Source organism: Hyperolius riggenbachi, chromosome 9 (genome assembly GCF_040937935.1).
Source record: "Hyperolius riggenbachi isolate aHypRig1 chromosome 9, aHypRig1.pri, whole genome shotgun sequence".
Taxonomy (NCBI): domain Eukaryota; kingdom Metazoa; phylum Chordata; class Amphibia; order Anura; family Hyperoliidae; genus Hyperolius; species Hyperolius riggenbachi.
In genome coordinates, this window is record NC_090654.1 from 139,076,591 (window position 1) to 139,099,611 (window position 23,021).

The 23,021-nt window shown below is 43.6% G+C and overlaps 1 protein-coding gene across 3 annotated transcripts in view; it reads right to left on the reverse strand.

Annotated features, from left to right (window-relative positions):
* MEF2D (myocyte enhancer factor 2D) overlaps positions 1-23,021 on the reverse strand; it is a 270,676-nt gene that overhangs the window by 188,351 nt on the left and 59,304 nt on the right. For all 3 annotated transcript variants that reach the window (XM_068253573.1, XM_068253574.1, XM_068253571.1), the window contains exon 2: positions 10,771-10,834. The gene's annotated coding sequence lies outside the window, so the exon portion shown is untranslated. The remainder of the gene's footprint in view (positions 1-10,770; positions 10,835-23,021) is intronic.

A 23,021-nucleotide genomic window follows, 5' to 3' on the forward strand; every position in this document is an offset into this window, starting at 1 on the left:
GGGGTAGCACTGTGGGCATCAAGTGGTTAAAAGGGGTACATACTAAAAAATGTTGAGAAACATTAAACGTAATCAGCTCATTTGGTTTCCAATACCACCTATATGCAGATGATACACAACTGTACCTCTCGGCCCCAGACCTTAACTCTCTCCTCACACGGGTTCCCGACTGCCTGTTCGCAATTTCCTCTTTCATGTCATCTCGCTTCTTAAAACTTAATATGAATAAAACTGAACTAATAGTCTTTCCACCATCCCTGTCCACCTCTTTGCCTGATATTACAATAAATGTTAACACGTCTATAACATCAGTTCCCAAAGCACGGTGCTTGGGGGTAATATTTGATTCTTGTCTCTCATTTACTCCTCACATTAACCACCCTGGCGTTCTGATTAAATCGCCAGGGTGGCTGCAGGAGGGTTTTTTTTAAATAAAAAAAAAACTATTTCATGCAGCCAACTGAAAGTTGGCTGCATGAAAGCCCACTAGAGGGCGCTCCGGAGGCAATCTTCCGATCGCCTCCGGCGCCCAGAATAAACAAGGAAGGCCGCAATGAGCGGCCTTCCTTGTTTTGCTTATATCGTCGCCATAGCGACGAGCGGAGTGACGTCATCGACGTCAGCCGACGTCCTGACGTCAGCCGCCTCCGATCCAGCCCTTAGCGCTGGCCGGAACTTTTTGTTCCGGCTGCGCAGGGCTCAGGCGGCTAGGGGGGCCCTCTTTCGCCGCTGCTCGCGGCGAATCGCCGCAGAGCGGCGGCGATCAGGCAGCACACGCGGCTGGCAAAGTGCCGGCTGCCTGTGCTGCACTTTATTTGATAAAAATCGGCCCAGCAGGGCCTGAGCGGCAGCCTCCGGCGGTGATGGACGAGCTGAGCTCGTCCAGACCGCTCAGGAGGTTAACTCCCTAACCAGCTCCTGCCATTTCCAACTGAAAAACATAGCACGTATCCGACCTTTTCTTTCCCACGACGCAACCAAAATGTTAGTACATGCTCTTATTATATCTCGATTGGACTATTGCAATATATTGCTTGGTGGACTTCCAACTAACCGACTAGCACTGCTCAATTCTGTACTGAACTCTGCTGCTCGACTCATTCATCTCTCCTCTCACTCTTCCTCTGCTGACCCTCTCTGTCAAGCTCTTCACTGGCTGCCAGTTAATGAGAGGATTCAGTTCAAACTCTTAACCCTAACACAAAGCTCTCCACAATCTCTCTCCCCTGTACATCTCCTCACTAGTCTCCAGATACCAACCCAACCGCAATCTCAGATCTGCACACGAGCTTCTTCTATCCTCTTCTACAACTACCTCCTCACATTCACGTGTACAAGACTTCTCACGTGCCTCACCCCTCCTCTGGAATGCCCTTCCACAACACATCCGCCATTCTCCCACCTTTGAAATCTTTAAACGCTTCCTCAAAACCCACCTTTTCCGACAAGCATATTCTCTAGCTTAGGCCATGCACCCACTAAATAACCTAATTACGCACTGCCTGTACATATACTGTATATTTCCCCACCTCTTGTTTCCACCCCATTCCTTTAGATTGTAAGCTCGCAAGGGCAGGGCTCTCACCCTTTTGTGTCATGGAATGTTATTAATTTAATTGCTAGCCCACTGTTAGACATTTTACATTTTAGTCATCATGTTAAATCAAATTGTAATCAGTAGTGCTGTATCTTGTATCAGTGTTCATATTTGATGTATATCATTGTCTGTATCATTATGTATCCCTTGTTTGTTTTCTTACTTTGTACAGCGCCACGGAATATGTTGGCGCTTTATAAATAAATAATAATAATAATAAAACACTGTTCTACAGCTATGTAGAAATGTACACCATTTAAGACTATGTTCACGTATAACAGTCACTTTGTAACGTGGCTTGCCGCACTGCAAGACTCCACCAATGTGGCTTACACAGTGCGGCAAGTGCATTGTGAAATAATGGCAGGCTGCATGTAGAGATGACCCGAACGGTTCGCATGCGAACGGTTCCAGGCGAACTTTCGGTGGTTCACATTCCCAGTGAACACGAACTTTTGCGGAAGTTCGATTCGCCCCCATAGTGCACCATTAGGGTCAACTTTGACCCTCTACATCACAGTCAGCAGGCACATTGTAGCCAATTAGGCTACACTCTCTCCTGGAGCCACTCCCCCCTTATAAAAGGCAGGCAGCCTCGGGCTTTACACTCACTTGTGTGCCTGCATTACTTAGTGAAGGGACAGCTGCTGGCAGACTCTCATAGGGAAAGATTAGTTAGGCTCTTGTAGGCTTGTTAGTTTGCTCCTGGCTGATTGTTATTGCTACAATAGCACTCCTCAACAGCTCTTTTGATAGCTAATGTTCTCTTGATGTGTTTTTTTTGTGTTGCCCACTGACACTGACATTATACAGCCCTATCTGTTGCAGCTGGACCTTGGTAATGGTTATTACTGTGCCAGCCAGGCCCTGCCTAACTATCTATACTGGGACACCTACCTATGCCTACCTAACTACTGGGGCACCTACTTACCTATACTGGGACTCCTACCTATGCCTAGCGAACTTCTGGGGCACCTACCTATGCCTTCCTACCTATACTAGGGCACCTACCTATGCCTACCTACCTATACTGGGGCTCCTACCTATGCCTAGCTTACTGCTGGGGCACCTATCTATGCCTACCAACATACAAGAAGATAATAAGGTCGTTGCTTCATTGTGGACAGACCAAATTTGATCAGCTGGACAGCCACTGTTGTTCTATCATTGAGCTACCACAGACCGGCGACCATATGGGCTTGAAAACAGCTATCGCCATAGTGCGCACCAGTCCAGCACGGCCGTCACTATGCAAACAGCTGTTTCTACCTATACTGGGTCTCCTACCTATGCCTACCTACCTATACTGGGACTCCTACCTATGCCTAGCTAACTACTGGGGCACCTACCTATGCCTACCTACCTATACTATTATTACTATTTAACATGTGTTTTAGGCCTTGCTGGGCCACACCAGCAAATGCAGATAGCTGTGTGATTGGAACACAATGCACTCCATCTGCATTCCCGTGTGTTGCGCTGCTGATCCTTTTCACTAAGCAGCGCATAAAGTATGAACGCCAGACAGTGCAGTCTATGCACTTCTAATGTTCTTGCGTGTTGCACATCATACAGGTTGCCTTGACACACACAGCATTGTGTATAGTGTGAACGAGGCTGGGCCTGGTCACACTGTCATGTTGCTGAACTGTATCCGACCTTTTCTCTCCCATGACACAACCAAATGTTAGTACATGCTCCTATTATATCTCGATTGGACTATTGCAATATATTGCTTGGTGGACTTCCAACTAACCGTCTAGCACCGCTCAATTCTGTACTGAACTCTGCTGCTCGACTTATTCATCTCTCCTCTCGCTCTTCCTCTGCTGCTCCTCTCTTTCAAGCTCTTCACTGGCTACCAATTAACGAGAGGATTCAGTTCAAACTCTTAACCCTAACACAAAGCTCTCCACAATCTCTCTCCCCTGTACATCTCCTCACTAGTCTCCAGATACCAACCCTCTCAGATCTGCACACAAGCTTCTTCTATCCTCTTCTACAATTACCTCCTCGCATTCACGTATACAAGACTTCTCACGTGCCTCACCCCTCCTCTGGAATGCCTTCCACAGCAGCACATCCGCCACTCTCCCACCTTTGAAATCTTTAAACGCTCCCTCAAAACCCACCTTTTCCGACAAGCATATTCTCTAGCTTAGGCCATGCACCCACTAAATAACCTAATTACGCTTTGCCTGTACATATACTGTATACTTCCCCACCTCTTGTTTCCACACCATTCCTTTAGATTGTAAGCTCGCAAGGGCAGGGCTCTCACCCTTTTGTGTCATGGAATGTTATTATTTTAATTGCATTTTAGTCATCATGTTAAATCAAATTGTAATCAGCAGTGCTGCATTGTGTATCGGTGTTCATATTTGATGTATATCATTGTCTGTATCATTATGTATCCCTTGTTTGTTTTCTTACATTGTATAGCGCCACGGAATATGTTGGCGCTTTATAAATAAATAATAATAATAACTGATGCCTCAGCGTGCAGTAAGGAAAAAACAGACAGTGCACAGACAGCACTGTCTAATGGGCACACCTATGTTCCGACAACTCATTTGCTGCATGCATTTCCGTGAATAACACAGCACTGTCACATGTAGGGTCAGAGAGTAACGGGAAGGGGTAGGGGTGTCACGCATTTCTGTAAAACGTAGCATTACCTGCGATGCTTTACAAAAAAAAAAATGTGGGTGATAAAGCACTAAATTTCATTATTTGCACACTGCACTGCTTTCTGGCAATAGTAATGCTGATCAAATCTGCCAGTGATCTATATGCTTCAATATTACTGATCAAACTTCCAATAAATTCCAGAAATTATATCAAATGAATAGTTAAAAAGCATAGTATCAAATTTTCATCAAGCAGGCAGCAGTGGAAGTGGCGGGAACTGAGGACAACTCTAGTACAACAGCAGTTCAATTCATTTGTGATCAGATTAGAATGAGTAAGTGGACTCTCGTAAAGTGATGTAAGCCTTGTACACGTTAGCTAAAGGTTATTTGAAACGTCTGACGTATGATAGATATCCCCATATCAGACGACAATCGTTAGATAAAAAAAATGTAGCCAAATGACATTAAATGACAACGACCAGCGACAGATATCTGGTATTCTTCCCGATCCAACTGGCGGATCAATTCAAACAATCATTGGGCAGATGTCATGCAGTCAGCCAAGTGCGTACAATGTCATTCAAATGACATGTTTCAGAGCATGTGCATATATTGTGTAAAATGTCACTTCCACTTGCGTATGCAATAGTCAAACAACATAATAGATTGGAATATCTGTGTGTAACTTGTCTTTTCTTTCTGCCGGGTAATGTTTGAGTGACATCACAAGTTTGTGTGAGCCTACTTGAATCTAGCATGTATACGGACTATTACTACTGTAGGTTGCAAAGCATAGGAACAGCTAAGGAAAGCAGGGGCTCAATAAGCTGCCCTAGTTATATATGTACCCTAGTCACAGTCTGATACCCCTGCCAAAGTGTAGGGACATTTTAATTTTTTTAAGTTTGGGTGGGAAAGAGGACTTAAAGATACCTCAGCCTTCAATATATTCATAAAATGGCGCCATCTGTGGGGTGGAAGGGGGTAGTGCAGTGACTTACCGCACCTCCCTTGCCCCAGCATTAGCCTCCGTTTTCATGAAAATCTGCCCGTTCTAAATCCCTGGTCTTGCCATGGGAACACATATCCGGCACAGGTGCCATCTGACCCGGACATACTACGCTGCGCATGCACAGCATGTCCTATTGGTCACTTTGTGACCGCGCTCATGTCCGACCTCAAGTCCAGAGCGCGTCAGGTACTTCTTTCCGTGGGAGTATGCGCGCACTCAAACTGTGCATGTGTCGACCAGGTATTTAGTTTGAGTGGATTGAGGTATACCTTACGTTACCGACTAATATGTTTTTTGGGTTGTAAAAGTGGGACTAACGATATAATTCCCCGAATGACCGTTCTTTTCTGACAATTTGTATGATCCAGTTTTGGGACTGATCCCATCAATCTGATCGGTTAAGAGATTTTTGTTTGTTAGTGGTCCCGAACAATCCTTTCCAAATGATCAGAGACGAACAATCGTTCAGCGAATTAGATCATTAATGGCTCCCTTAAGGCATAGTTCTGTTGAAATTAAAGATTAAAATCAAGTGATGTTAAGCGGTACATCAACAGTTCGAGCCCAATCACCCCTGCTTGCCGACTGGAAAAAAAAAAAAAAAAAAAGGAAACCCTTTCCCAGTCAATAATCAAAATATATAAATAATCAAATTATATAAATTGATGAAATGAGAGGGCCCTAGTTTAAGCAGATTTTTGCTTGAGTCAATCTTTTTAGCAAAATCAACATTGTATCTACTTAGGCACCTATCACACTGGGGCGTTTTCATTGCATAACTGTCAGCAATGAAAGTCTATGGGGCCGTTGATACTTGACCGGTGCGATGCGCTGAAAAGTCTTTTTCGCCATACGGCCGACAATAGGGCATCCACGGCGACGTGCAGCAGACTGGAAGTCAGGCAAGTCTATGTGACACAGCTCTTTTCATGTGGGCGTTGCAGCTCGCATGCACAGAACTTTATATTTTCGCACAATTCATATTTCCGCCATAGGAAGTGAGCTCTAGAGAGCCTCGCTTCCTGCTTGGCTTTCGGCCAAAAAGGGGATTGCCGAGTATTAATGCGGAAATCTCCGAAGGTCATTTTTAGTGTTGCGGTCTGATGATCCGCTACCGCCGGTTCGCAGTGTGAAACCAGCCTAAAATAACTTGTGGAGTATGGAAGGCTAACTAAAGCTTGCCATATACTGATCGATATAGCTAAAAGATACATCCCTCTCAGATCATAAGGTACCCATACACTTATAGATTTGCAGCAGATTCAACCATCAGATAGATAGATGTCTGTCAGGTAGAATCTTGCAGAAATATGATGTGTGCCACACAGTAGGAACAGATTTCCAATAGATTTCAGAATGAAATCTATAGATCGATCGAAATGCAGTGTTGCACCATTCGATCAAATGCAACCCTATGGGCCATCAATCTGCTGGCAGCAGCCGATCGACCCAGATGTTCCGTCTGGACGATCAAGCGAATCGGACAGAAAATCGATCGGCCGATCGATCGTTCTTTCTACTGCATAGATTTTTAGCCAATTCGATCAGAACAGTCGAATCGTCCGTCGAACGATGGCTGAAATTGATCAGTGTATGGGCCCCTATAATCTGATCAGAGAGGGATCTAAAGGGGCCCATACACTGGTCGATTTCAGTCACTGATAGATTTGATCGAACGGATTGGCTGCAAATCGATTTGATCGATATGGCGGCATGGAAAATCTAGGTCGATCTGCTGCTGGCAGCAGATCGATGGCCCATAGAGTTGCATTGGATCTAATGGTGCAATAATGCATTTAGATCGATTTTCAATAGATTTCCAATAGATTTCATTCAGATCCGACCTGACAGAATTCTATCTGATGGTCGAATCTGCTGCGAATCTATCAGTGTGTGGCCACCTTAACTGATTGAATCAGTTAACAGACTGCACACAGATTTTTAATGGATTTTACCATGAATCGGCAAAATATTGATGGTGAAAATTGCTTCATGTATGGCCACCTTTACAGACACAAAACACTACATTTGATTTGAACATAATCAATTCTGTGTAAAAAGCAGCACACCACAAATCTGGTAATCTCTGTTGATGGTTCATAGTTAGGTTTCAGCACATGGCATGAATCAGAGCCTAGATTGGGCACGCGTGAGCTGAGAGCAAAGACAGCCTCAGCTTCTGAAGACACAGTGCCAGTCACAAAGAGAGCAATGTGTATTATGGTTCGGAGCTGATTCATTTGCTGTATAAGGGAAGGAGGAGGGTTGGGGAGGGGAAGGGTCTCTCTCGCTCAGCTGTTGTAGGGCTGCCGGTCTGATGGATGCACACAGGCACATGTGGAATAGAACGTAATGTTCTGGTCGGGGAATAATCCACCAGAGCTTCAGATTGATGTAACTGGGCCAGACGGTGAGAGGGAAGGAAGGGGGAGATGAACAAAATGGGAAAAAAAAAAACAAATAAAAATGTCAGACTGTAGGAAAATTGCAATCATGTTCTCATATTTCATAGGTATTATTTTATTTAAGAGCTCCAAACAACTTACAAGTCCAACATCAGGAACTGATCTCAACATAGTATTTGGTAGCTCAGTAAGCATAGTGTCCGAATGGTTATTTATCTGTGTCTGACGAGGTTTCTGAAACAAATTTCTGTTTTAAAAGCTTGATCACATAACCTGATGCCATGCTGTTCTGACAGCAAGGGGGTAGAGACACAGAAGGACCTGTCTAAGGATAAGTCTTTAAACCTGGTATTTAGAAAGTCAGTGGCGACAGAGCCATTGACCAGGTGGAATCTGACAGGTTCAGGAGGCACAACGGTCGATTTTCCTATGACCTACTAACCCCTGGCTGGTCTCCAGCCATACATAAAATGTATGGCAATAGTACAATAGTGCCAAGCAGCAGCAGAAGAGAAAGAGGGCTGAGGAAGCCTTTGGATTATCCAGAGGCTTACCTTTATTGAGGTGTGCAATTGTTTTTCTGTTTTCAGGTATGCTTTAAATAAGACAGAGTATATTTTGTCGTCACTGTCCCTCAGAGGAGCACACAATCGAATTCATACCATAGTCATGTCTATAGGGGAAGCCAATTAACTCATCTGTATGTTTTTGGAACGTGGAAGGAAACCAGAGTGCCCACAGGAAGCCCACGCAGACAAGGAAGAACATACAAACTCTGTGCAGATAGTGCCCTGGCAGGGATTAGAACCAGGGAATCAGCGGTGCAAGGTGAGAGAGCTAACCACTACGCCACCGTGCTGGCCATGCAGTAGAATCTTATTAGAGTAAACTCTGATATAGTAAACCTTTGGTCATAGCAAACTTTGTCCGCTGGTCCAAGCCATTCACCAGTATAAATATATAATGTATGAAGACTTTAAACTTCTTATATGGTAAACTACTTGGTCAGATTCCTTTGAAGTTTACTATAAAAGGGATTATACTGGATCTGTGATTTAAACCAGTGACTGGAACTGTGAAAAACAGCAGACCCCCAATCCAGAAGAGAATAGAATTCTGGTGAATTTCAGTTTAACCAAGTTAATAATGAAATGGTGATTTTGAACATTATAAAATATTGTAGATCTTATGATCTTATTTTGTATCTGAGCTATGCTTTATTGAACTTGAGCTGTGATTGGGGGGGGGAAGACAAAGAAAGTCAGAAAAAGCATGCCCCTAGTTGCATGCCTGTGGCAGCAGTGTCAAGGACACTTAACACTACTATAACCAGTACTATGGATAAGCTCATTTGAAGGCACAGGACGTTAACAATATGTCTGATATTTCTGCTTCCGCGAACCAGGAAGTAGAAACAGTGCAGATTTATTTTAGGATTTGTACCAGCTGTAACAAATGTTTTTTCATCACCATAAGAAACAAATTTCCGGCACTATCACCAGGCTAGTCTTCAATAGGTTTAATGGTATCAACAAATCTTCCATCCATTTCAAACATTGTAAGATACACTTCACATACCCATATGATCTTTCTACCGTGGGGCAATGTGGGAGCAGCGGTCTGCCTGACGACCGTTTCGCTTGGTGTAAGCTTCCTCTGTGCGCAGCAAAGACTCCACTTCCGTGTTCTTTTAAACTACCGGGCGTGCGCGCTGACGCAAGGACGCAGGAAGGGATGCGGAAGCGGCGTGACAGGCGCAGTATACGGAGCGAACGCCCGGTAGTTTAAAAGAACACGGAAGTGGAGTCTTTGCTGCGCACGGAGCCTCAGAGGAAGCTGGTGATGAGATAAATGGTTGTTTTTCTACTTCCTGAGCACATCAAGGGCAGCATACCCTGAACATCAGACCCTCAAAAGATTCCATCCAGAACGATCGAGATATAGCAGTGCCAGTTACTTTCTTCTATTTGATATAACAAATGTTTTTTGTTTAAAGGTTATTATGTTGTTGCTTATCTGTTAAAGCAGAGAGGACGTTCTGAGTTCAGGTCTGCTTTAAAGGGAACCTTGTACTGGTGTCTAGTTGCATTAATTGCAAACAATTTATAAATGGACCCCCCCCCCCCCCCCCCCTGGACACTAATGTGACGGCTTCATGTAGTAGAAGGTAGGAGGTCTAACCTCCTAAACACATACTCACGAATTCTAACAATCCCAGGAACCCCACCAACCCCAGCTGAAGTAAGGCTTCTTTCAGACAGGAGGCTGAAATGCGCTTGTAGGGCAGTTTAGCGTCCCGTCTGCCACCCTCAATCACCATTCAAATGTAAATTAAATGAAGCCGAATGGCAAGGGTTGTATCACCCCACGTGTCAAGCGCTGACACGCAGTGGTGATACCCAAGGGCAGAGAACCACAACATGTTGCGTCTGAGCACAGCTGCTCATAGAAGGGCCACCTGTCCAGTGCCGGTACAGAGTGCTAACAAGCTCCTGGCTGGTGCAGCAGAGCAACTGACAGTTTGTGAATTTATCGCCTGTCAACTGCCCTTCCAAAAGAAGCCTTATACCGCCTGTTCCCAATCTAAAGGTGCCCGGATTTGATCGATCTCCTGGGAATCGATCCTTCCAAATTGACTGATTGATCTACTGTTAAATGATTTTGACAACAACTTTTTTGAAAGCATTGTTGGAACAGGATGGAAGATCCAGGTCAGGTGGGCAGAAGCACAGTAGATAGATTGCCCATAGCACCACACTGCATCTAACAGTGCAACGGTTTGGTTTGATCTAATTCTCATTAGATTCTCTGATGGAATCTATTGCAAATCCATGTGCGTTGTGTAATAGAAATCAATTCTTCTCTGAACTGATTCCTTTCAGATAAGAATCGATCATTAAGTAGCAATCTATAAGCGTATGGGCAAACACCTAGACCTAAATCATCCATCCTGTCCGAGCAATATGTTCCATCGATTTTTGGTGGAAATCGATCAAAAGTCAATCGATCTGACATTTTCGTGAAATAGATTTCCAGCAGACTGATAGGCTCTTCAGCGTGGACTCTTCATTACTGGACTTCTAAATTTAAATTAATAAAGCAGCCATAATTATAGAGACTTACCTGCAGCTTGTCCCCTCAGACCTTAGACCATTATCCAAAGAGAAGAACGTCCACTTGCAATGATCTGTTAAAAAAAAAAAAAAAAAAAGCAATCTTTTACATCTCAAATCAACTTCCACAGAAAATAAATGTTGGAACACTTAGAGCTTAAAACCTCTATAAATTTGTTGCTGCTGCCTGTGTTCCTGTTGGGTGGATGTCCCAAGTTCTTCCATGAAAATAAAACTTCCTGTAGTCCCTGTCTTTGCAGATTTCTGCAAGCTTAATTCCCTGTTGCTCCCTTTTTTTTCTTTTCTGATTGCTAGAGAGCTAAGTTTCCTGTTGCAGCTCTTTTTACTGTGCTAAGACCTGAACTTCCTGTTTCCTGCATAGATTTTGAACCAACCTCTAGGTGGAGCCAGTGACATCACCGGCAGCTGCTTAAAGTGATGTATGGAGAATACACTCCAGAAATGCACTCAAGGAAAAGGAAGCAGTAGGGTCACATGCTGTAGAGAAGAGGGGACATCCCTGAAGTACAAACAAACCTTTTTTTCCACTACCCACAGCTAAAACATAAAATTGTCTGGCAAACAAATTTATCACACAACTATAGAACAGTACATGCCCTGCAAGTGCACACCTAGTTGTAATGGCAACTTTTTTAACTCTGTTCAGAATTTCTTTTGCTAATAGTCTATCATGGTCATAACCAGCAACCTGAAAAACTACCATGATAAAACCATTCAATAAAGCAGACTTGATATTACCTGAAATTAAAACAGCGTGAGAAAACAGATCCGTACAGACAGAGAAAAACAAGGGACAAAAATGAACCTAAACGGAAGCAGTGTTCTCCCCAGGCTCTTTTAGCCGGGTACTCCACCCGGCTAGATTTGATGACCACCCGGCTGTCATCGGCTTAGCTCCTCACCTCCTCCTATGCTGTAAGCAGAGTTGTCCTGCATTTTCATCTCGCCCCACCCGGCTACTTTATCATGCCACCCGGCTACTTTATCATGCCACCCAGCTACTATTTCATGCCACCCAGCTGGAAACAAATTCTGGGGAGAACACTGCGGAAGATAGGAAAAAGAATTTCACTTACCTGGGGGTTATACCAACCCCTCTGCAGCCATCCTGTGTCTGCACCACTCCTCAATGATCCTCCAGTTTCCTTCGGCAGGCCACTGCGCCTGCGTGGCCTTGGCCATGCACATTCTCATTTGTGCTCCCGTCGGCAAAAGAGGGTCCTGTGCAGGCGCAGTACAAGGTTTTCTCTTACTGCACCCACCTGCGCAGGACGCCTTTGCCAACGGGAGTGTGAACGAGGATGCACAGTTGCCCGCCAACTGATCAGTCAGCAGAAAGGAAACTACTCGGAGCGGGGTCCAGAGGATCATTGAGGACCGGCCCCGGCACAGGACAGCTCCAGGGGACTGGTAGAAGCCCCAGGTAAGTGAAACTTTTTCCTACCCTCAGTTTAGGTTCAATGTAAGTACATCTCAGTGCTTGACTTCGGAGCTATACAGCAAGCGAAAACCCTTTAAAGTGAACCTCCCGACTAAAAATCTACACACACACACACACACACTACACACACACACACTACACACACACACACTACACACACTACACACACACACACACACACACACACACACACACACACACACACACACACACACACACACACACACACACACACACACACACACACACACACACACACACACACACACACACACACACACACACACACACACACACACACACACACACACACACACCATTTGAAGACAACTTAACTGCAGAGACATCTTTTATTGCAGAAAGGTACCAACTGAGCACTTGGATAACAAAGCTATTAGATGATTATTTTTTATTTTTTTTTTTTACATCTATCCCAAGAGATGTAGTTTAAAATCCAATCTCCCACTACAGATCTAAAAAACATCTAAAAGCTTTGTAACCTGAGAGCTCAAATGTTACCATTTGAAAAGTAGTTTCTGCAGTTAAAAATCCTGTCTTGAAATCACTGATCATATGACCAGAAGCAATACAGTGGAGCCAGTCAGTTTCAAACTGTGTGGATGTGGCTAATAATGCTTAGATTGCATCATCCCCATCGCAAGTGGGGGATGGCATAATCTGAATCTGACGGAGAAGACTTGAGCCCTCTAAAACCCAATAATAATACCAGCAGCCATTGGTGCAGAAATTGGCCAGCGGCTACTTACAACATACAGTATTTTACAGGTGGTCTACTTGGCATCAGCTGGTCAAGGAACTAGATATAACACAAATATAAGCAAGCACTACAATGGTGTGTCTACACAGATTTGGAAAGCAGAAAGTAGAAATGGTGTCAATCCCTCACTGTGAGGAGAGATCACAGTGTCGAGCCATTATTATAAGGGGCCTACACACTTTGACATGATCTGTACAGATCATGTCAGAGGGCAGTCTTGGAATAACAGTTGTACAAGCAGCCAGCTTGGCCCTTGGCTGAGCACTGAAGCCAAGCTTCCAGCGCATAACAATAGCGATTGGGCATGGTTTTCAGCATGTCAAATTGTTAAAGTGACACTGAAGTGAAAAAAAAAACTTATGATTATAATGAACTGTATGTGTAGTACAGATAATTAATAGAACGTTAGTAGCAACGAAAGTCTCATTGTATTTCATTTGCCAGTATATAGCTTTTTTATTTCTTTTTTATTTTCAGTTCACTGGATCATTCTGTCATATTTGCAATCTAAAACCACATTTTGTATTTTAAACTTTGAAACAGGGCAGAGCTAATGACCCTTCGAACTCCCCTGCAGTCTCTCACGGTTTCTTTGATGCATAAGTACTTCAGAAAATAGAACTGTCTCTGACCAAGTTGGGTCAGAGAACTCAGGGAAGCTCTTTTGCATATATAACAACTGAAGTTTCTTAACTCTTCCTGTACTGGAAACAATACGAGACTCTTTCCTTAGCTACTAATGTTCTATTATAGCTACTAACTGTACTATACATACAGTTCATTACACCAGTAAGTTTATTTTCACTTCAGATTCCCTTAAATGAGTGACATGCTCAAGGTGTCCTAAAGGATCTTGATCAATCTTTTCAGGAAACCTAAGTTGCAAGAGTGTACAGGCCTTTACCTTCTACAGTCCTTTCCTGACCTGTATATGTTGGCCAGAAAGCCCAGGGAAAAAGTGAGGTCTGGTTGTTGCTGGCTCTGTTATCTGGGCCATCCAGAGCCAGCTGAATCAGAGAACGTTTCCACATAACCCTCTGCACACTCATATGCAGGATGACTGACAGTCACAAGAAAAAACTGAAGTCCAGGCATTGTTTGGCCACTGCATTAACTATGTCTCTGCGCAATGCTTTTAGTTTGTGTGAATCGCCACACCAGATGCAATATGTTGTATATATGATACAAATTTTACCTAGTTCAACTTAACCCAACTAAACTGAAAATTAAGCTTGAGTAATCTTTAATCTGCAAAACATACCAGTACATACAACAATATAAACAAAACAGATCTACATAGTATGATGGTGGTGGTGGTGGTGGTGGTGGTGGTGGTGGTGGGGAGGGGGGGGGGGTTGGAGTTGTCCATCAAGAGAGTTGTCCATCAAGTGCAACCAGAAAAAAAATAAAAAAGTAATTAAAAATGATACATCACTGACTTGGCCCCACACATTATTATTTTCAATCGATCCAAAGGAATGTGAAAAACCCTAACAAGGTTACAGGCCTTTTATAACACAGACCCCATATTCCCATTACTTTAGCAATGCAATTATAATTACTTTTTTCCAAAGAGATCTAACAACACACAACATGGTGTTGCCTACAGTTTACATGTGTTCATTACCAGCTGTCTATGGATGTATACCAAGAAGCCCTACAGCACTGCCTGCTCACCTAATAGATTTCCTTGCCCTTCCTGTAAGCAACACCAAGCATGCATATCTGTGATCTCATATCTACACACCAGGAGTGAGAAGACAGGAAGAGAGTGATTGAACATACAAGGACTAGACCTAATGTATAGATAAGAGATCAGCGATACGCCATTCAGATAATAGAAATGCAAGTTATATGGTAACACACAGTAACAGATAACTGTGGGATTTGAAAGTAACAAATAGAAACATAGAGAAGTTGCTAAACCAGCAGGCAGAAGCCACAAGCAGAGCTGCAGAACATGTACAGATCGCTGGTAAAGGGAAAGCACATGTAATGCTAGGTACACACAAAAAAATTTTCTGGCAGGTTTACCTGCTAGATCGAATATTTCCAACAAGTCCGATCTCATTTCCGATCAATTTTCTGTTCTCTTCTGTGGAAAATTGACCTGCTGGAAATAGTCGATCTGGCAAGTAAATCTGCCATAAAATTGCTGCTTACCATATTTTTTATGTATACATTCTATAAAGTAGTGAGATGACAAGTACAGGGTTGGTTAGAAAAAAATAACTATGTAGCAAACTGTCTGCAACTGTAATGAGCAAAAGATACTGCCCATCTGTACATCCAGTATTGCAATAAATAAAAGCCAGTTTGTAAACCCATTTCACTTTTATCAGTGCTTACATTATTTCATAATGTGACAGAACACTTATGATTCCCTGTAGAAAGCTGGTGAAAGTAGGGGGAGATATGCTGTAATTCCCGTGAAGTAGGCCTGTGAAGACTCTCCCTGTGTTGTGGACACTGTGAAAAGAGACGCGGTTACACAATGTTAGACATGGCCCATGAACCATTAGCAAACTCACACCAGTGTCATCGTGAGAACAAGCCATTTGCTCATCTCTCAGGGCCTGGAACACATCAGAACATGGGCTAAAAAAAAATCAAATGACTTACAAAAGGCCAACGATTCAAAAAGGATTTGGATGTCCAAGGGTGGCTTAATGAGGAACTGTAGTAAAAATGCCATAATAAATAGTATTGGTTATTTTTTACAATATTACCAGTAATTTATAGATTTAGACAGTGTATGCCCATTGTAAAATCTTTCCTCTCCCTGATTTACATTCTGAAATGCTGCGCAGCTCTAGGTCCTCCCCCCGATCCACGCTACCTGTTGTGTGGATCGGGGGGAGGCCCTAGAGCTGAGCAGCCACACTCGCGTCTGTGTGGACTGCGCAGCCGTGGCCTCCTCCGGTAGCCATTTTTGAGGAGGCAAGAGAGCCCGACCCGGGCTGTGGGGTCGGGATCCGGCCGGCGGGGAGATTAAGCAGCAGGGACCCGGTGGAACGGCGCGAGGGCGTCCTGCGTGCCTTCAAAAATCATACAGGTATGGAACTTTTTTTTTTTTTTTTAAATTTGGGCTCATAAGTCCTTTAAGATATCTCACGGGAAAGGGAGTATTGGCCACTGATTGGGATGAAGTTCAATCCTGGGTTAAAGTTAATTAACCACAAGCTAGATCTGTATAACAATCTAGTTTAAAAGAATGCGCAGGACGCTATTGCGGACAGGAACGCGAAGGAGGAGACGCAGGCGCTGAGCCTGTCGGCCGAAGACAGAACTAGCTGGCGGCGGGGGACAGGAGGATCCCTGAGTGACAGTGAGGGCACAGGACGGCTGCAGGGTGCTGGTAGAAGCCCAAGGTGAGCAAAACGAATTTTTTATGCAAGGCTTAAGTATCCCTTTAACCATTTCCTGCATCCTGACTTATTAAAACGTCCTGTTTGAGCCCGTTAACGGCAACAGGCAGTTTTAATAAGTCGCGCGTACCCGCCGCCTCTCCGCACGTGTGTGTGCCGCTCCCGCCGCCATTTCCGTCGGGATTCCATGTTCAGTGAATGGGAAAGAGGACCGAGCCAATCGCAATGCCTGGAATGAATGGACGTGCCCGCGATCAGCAGCCACATCCATTCATAAAACAGGAAACAATCACAGCTAGTTAAATGTAAAAAAAAGTAAACACTTCCTATAGCCCGGGAAAGTGTTTACTAGCGCCATTTTGTGGCCAAAAAATAAAATGCCGCATACATGCATACACAATATTAATGAAATTAATAACTTACACTTCCAAATAAGTTAAGTAATAAAGTTATTAGGGAATAAAAGGGAGGAGCACTGACAGGTGAAAATTGCTCTGGTCCGTTAGGGTAAAAACCCTTGGGGGTGAAGTGGTTAAAGGTCACCTTATTTAACAACTGTTGTTCCTTTAAAAAAAAAATTTTTTTTTTAACTTCTGCACAAACTAAGTCATTACTGATCCTCTTGATAAAGCAAGGAATAACCCTGCTTGATCCAGTAAATATCAAAGCTGAAATTTGGACATTGTTCCTGACTGTGGTACAGAACTGGTCACTGATGGATGGTATATATCACCACACAAACACAGACAGGAGCTCTAGTCAATGCAAGACATGAGATTAGTAATGGGCCTTGTGTCAATTTGCCTTATCTAGAACAGATAAGACTGGCTACCTCCTGTCCCCATATCCCTCAGCGATTACAGGCCATGGCCTGTGGCCAGGTCTCACTGACATACGGCGATACAGGCAGTTTATATTCACTGGTACAAAACGGTAAGCTTGCCACACAAACATCAATGTTACTCATCTTGGCCAAACTCAAAGCAGATGGTTTGTGTGAGTCAAGCCGTGTATTACATTCATTCGTGCTGCCAATGAAAAGAACATGTTCACAATAAGGCTAGCAGAGCTTGCTGCTTCTTATAAATCTCAAACCAAATTTGATATATTCAAAAAGGGAACCCATTAGAGGGGGTCTGTGGTCCATAAGTCTAACTTAGAATATCACTGTTTCCAGCATACTGGAAGACTGAAATAGCTACCTTTACTGCATATCACTTACATGGTGGCCATGTTGTAGTGATGATCACAGCACAGTAGGAGAAGTTCAAGAATAAGCACAATTCTCACTTTCTCTTTTGAGACATCTATGGCACAGTGGCATGGTTGCTAAGTGGTTAACACTGTTGCATTGTTGATTCTGGGTCACCCTGAACTATCTGGCTACTCTGAACCGAGAGAGAGAGAGAGAGAGAGAGAGAGAGAGAGAGACAGATAAAGAGAGAGAGAGAGGAGAGAGAGAGAGAGAGAGAGAGACAGAGAGAGACAGAGAGAGAGAGAGAGAGAGAGAGAGAGAGAGAGAGATCTTTCTTCCTCTGACCCAGGATCAAATTTCAGCTAGGACACCCTTTATATGAAGTTTGTATGTTCTCCACATTTGCAAGTTTCTTCAGCTTATAGCCCTAGTCTACATTGGGAATATTATACTATTGTGTACACACACACACACACACACACACCTCCTGAGACACACACACACACACACACACACACACACACACACACACACACACACACACACACACACACACACCTGAGGGACACACACACACCTCCTGAGGGACAATTAGTCACATGTCTTTTTCAATGTAAAGCAATGCAGAAGTTTTCCATATGAAATTACTTAGTTTACTTTAGTTGGGTGGGTTTGAGAGAAGGGAAACCAATTTCAACAACACATATCAGTGTTCAATACAGCTCACAGAGTGAATATTCTGCAGCAAGAACCATCTGTTCTAGGCACAGTAAGACCGTTTTACAAACTCAGCCAGACAGGTCTGGATTTACAACTCAGAGGCCCATAAGCACAGATGTTGTGGTGCCCTAAACTCCGCCCCTGAATTCAGGCTACACCCCCAAGTAAAAAATATTCTAAACTCTAATCCCTTCCTTATGTCACTAAGGGCTGGTTCACACGGCTTCTGCCTGGCTTCCAGCGGCTTCCCCGTTTGGGGGCTTTCGGCAGCTTCCCGTCACGTCACCGTTTTTTGTCCCCACAGGGGGACACAGACACGGCAGTAATTGACCCTGGACGCCGCAAGTAGCGTCCAGGGTCGGATGGAACAACGGAGAAAAATGGGATCGGAACGCCAAAAGAAGCATAATAAACAATAAGAACCAGTATACCAACTAGTCTAACCATGACAAAAAAATGTAAATTACGCATTTTCTGGAGTTGCACTTAAGCATGCTCCGTTTTTTCCTCTAAAATTCTGCCAACTCTCCCTCCTTTCGACTCTCTTTCCTGGCTGCACCCATGGGCTTCCAGATTCTGTTTGCCCAATCAAGTAAAAAGTAAGATCCGATAGAGCCTGTTAAGTGAATTGAATTATTAAACAATGGATGAGGCTTGGCTCTGCTGCCTGACAGAGCAATGTTCCCCTTTCCAAATGAAAGCTTCTCTTCTGTGTTACGTAATAGTGCTGTGAGCCGTCCGCTGATCGATGAAAAAGCCTGCCCCACAGCTCTGCCAGCTCATCCATCGTGCTTTCTGCAGGACCTGGAGCTGTTTAACAGGTCCAAGGGCATCAAACAGACCTGCTGGCCAACAAATAAAGGTAATCCTCCAAAGTATCTGCATGTTTTGTTTTATTTTAAGGTATTAAAGAGCTAACTTCACTGGAGAACAGACGTTAAAGTCAAACCTTTACCAAAAAACATAACACTATATACATAGCACTTTCCACTGTAAAAGCATGTCACATATCACAAATGAACGTCTGCCTCACTCCCAAGAACCCAAAACATATTTTCAGTCATTTATCCTATTTCCCAACACCTTAAAATCATGGAGGGATACTGATGGAGATAAATTATCTAAACAGTGGACCAAAAGGACAGGAAATGTTTTAAGGTGGATTTCTAAGGAAACAACCCATTCTTCTCTAGCTCAGTGAAAAGGGTTACCAAGTCTCATCCGGCATACAACTTAAGGCCCATACACTTACCGATTTTCTTGCCGATATACAGCCGATTCGATCACTAATCGAATCGGCTGTGAAATCGATGCGCAAACGCTGAACGAACAATCGATTTCCGTCCGAAATCGATCGTTCCCGTCTATTCCCGTCGTTCCTGTCCGTGCTGAAGATTTTGCTCGATCGCCGGCGGGTCGGGAGTGCATCGATAGCTGCGTTCGAAATGCCCAACGACCAACGCTAGCAGCAATACATTACCTGATCCGGCCGGCGCAAGTCCCCGCTGTCACCGCTGCTTCTTCTCCGCGCTGGGCTCAGAGTCTGGCAGGCTTCACTTCTTCCTGTCCCGGCAGGAAGTTTAAACAGTAGAGCGCCCTCTACTGTTTACAATTCCCCGGACAGGAAGTACAGTGAAGCTGGAGCCCAGAACGGAGCAGATGAGACCGGGGGACTTGCGCCGGCCGGATCAGGTAATTTATGCAGGGGCCCGGGGGGCGGCAGCTTCACAGATGGTGAAATGATTTCATGCTGAAATCGATTCACAATCTGTTTGCAGTAAAGGCAGCCATACGATCCCTCTCTGATCAGATTCGATCAGAGAGGGATCTATCTGCTGGTCGATATGATGGCAAATCGACCAGTGAGGTCCAAATGACTTACTAATAAGGTTGCAGAAAGTACCTCAAACAACTCCGTAAAAGGTTAATTAGCTGGCAGCTTACTCAATAAATGGTATCATTCTGTTTGAAAATTTCCTGCTTTTACTGCTGGTTAAAATGGTACAATACTCTACTGCGAATAACCAGCTCATTTGTATTTCAATATTACTTCTATACGCATGATACACAAATCTATCCTTACAATCCAAAATGCACTACTAAACTAGCTCGTATTCTGGCTGCCTTTATGTAGTATCTTCCTTTACAAACTCTGGCTTCCTAAGATTTAATGTACAAACAACACTATCTTCAGTAGAGCAAAAGGATGAAAAAAATATTCTTTTCCAAGAGTCAAAAATATCCCAATGCCCTCGGCGCCTTAAGCACACTGTTTAAGGGTAATTTATTGTTTTTAAAACTTTTTATTGTGACAAGATAGAAAAACGGCCTGTTACAAGATCACATCTTTACAAATACAGCCATTTTTTTTAGAAAAAAAACATAGCACACATTTTTAAACCTGCTTCAGATTTATTTTTTATTTACTGCATATTCATTTGCTTACTACCCATTGTCATCTTCATCTTAAAAGCATATCCTACATTACCACTTAAAAATGTTTTGAAAACAAAAGCATATCCTACGTCTGTCCCTTCTTCACACCATATTACTATAATCATCCCTTATCATATTTACCTTAATAAAGGGCTGTTCATACTGGCAGCAGTGCAAAGTGGTACACATAGCTTGGCGTAATTGCTGGCCGCAGTGAAGGTGGGCCCATTCAGTCCACATGAATGAGGCAAAGCAAATGTTACCACATACAAATTCAGCCCCATTGCTCAACCTGCAGTGTGAATGCACTGTGTCAGTGAAGGGATGAGCCCAGGAAGCACAAGGGGAAGAGTGATACAAAGCGGTGTGCATTGTGAATTCTGTGAACAGACCTCAATGAAAAATCAACCTTTTTAATCTATTAACCTACATACTGACATTACTCCTATCTAGAATGTACTCTTCTGCTCATCTCCACAACCTCTCATCTCCATCTTCAACTGCTGCTACTTTTTATCCTGCTCTTACCTCACTGTTTGCCAATTACTCAACAGATCAAGTTTAATCGGTTAACGAACAGGCAAAACTATCCTCGATTTGAATCCTCCATACACATTCTCATTAAGATCACAAAGTGCAGCTTCTGCTCTGCACCCAACCTACTTCTGTTCATCACTAGAATAATCTTAGAGTATATTTGTTTAAAACAGGACTTTTCCTTGTTTTCCCCCTCCTCAGGTATCCTTCCCTAAAACACAACTGCAGCACTCCTACATTTACCCAAAGGCCCCTTTTTTATACTTACCGCATTGCAGTACTCTCCCCACCGCAGCTTGTCGCAGCAGTCATGAAAGACAATGAGACATGCCACACTGCCTGCGGAACAATGCCATGGAAGTGCTCTGGGTGCTGCAGAACTAGCACAGAACCTGCAGTGCTTTACACTGCGAATCCCGGAGGTTGCAAGCGATTGTTCTGAATTGCACTGCTACCATGGTGCACCCTTAAAGTACGTCTGAAGTGAAATAAAACTTCCAACTTAATGGAGGAATTGGGTTAAAGCACTTCCTCCTGAAACTATTTCTGCCGCTCGTTGTCTTTAGAGTTCCTCCAGTTCCCAGTTATCCTCTGTTTTAATATTCGGCTGGCCCATCAGTCAAATTTTCTCCACAGGAAGTGTCCATTCACAAGTGCATTTAAACCGGGCATCCATGAATTCCAAACTGCTCAGAATCACTTATTCACACCCCATTGAGCTTCTGGGACACTGGACAAAAAAACCTTATCAAACGAGGAACATTAGGGACCCTGAAAACGAGCAGCTGGAACAGTTTGAGAATGGGCTGTGATCCACCAGATTTTTTTATTTTAAAATTATGACACTGTCCTGACTGGACCCTCAGATTGACCTAAAACACACCACAAACATTCTCTGACCCCAGCCTCTGACACCAGCAATGCCTACAAATCAGGATGGGGAGTTCCAATATTTGCACCCACGGTGCAATAAAGTTAACTAGTTTTGGAGCAGAAGGCTGAACTGTAGGAAAGGTAAATTATGTAAGACTAACACACTGACAACTTGTATTTATTAAAATGGTTTCATATTCATCTCCCAAAGCTGAGAAAAAACATCTCACATCACACAGGAAATTAAGGGGCTGGATTTAGTTACGTCAGGTTAGTGCCGGCCTGACTGCGTTTGTGTGGTGTTGTACCTTGGCACAGCTCAGGGGCTGATGCTGGATGCACTAGCTGTGTCACGCAGGTGGAAAGTGATACTGTGCAGCTTTGCAGATCAGGTTAAACAAGCCTCACATGGCGGATATAAAAACTGTCTCCTCAGCTAGATTTGATTTCCGCACCTTTAATGGCTAAGGTGCCACCTAAGCTGTTCCGGTTTTCCTTTTTTTCTCTCCCCCCTTACAGTAATGGTGTCAGGATCGCAGCTTGCTTTTCAAAGTAACAGCACCTGAAAGTCACTGTCCTATAATCAAGATAATTCATCTGAATAAAAGTGTACAGTAGAAATAGTGCAATTTTGTCTTTGGTTTTGCATCAATCTGGTCATGAAAATGTACCTGAAGATTCCCAAAGTGTGACCAGACTAACAATGCTAAAGCACCTGGCAGATATCTCTGGACTATCCTCACAACTACTTCTGCGCACCTTAAAGGACATTTATTTATTTCCTTTTAAACAATACCAGTTTCCTGGCAGCCCTGCTGGCCTATTTGGTTGCAGTAGTGTCTGAATAACACCAGAAACAAGCCTAGCGCTAATCTAGTTAGATCTGACAATG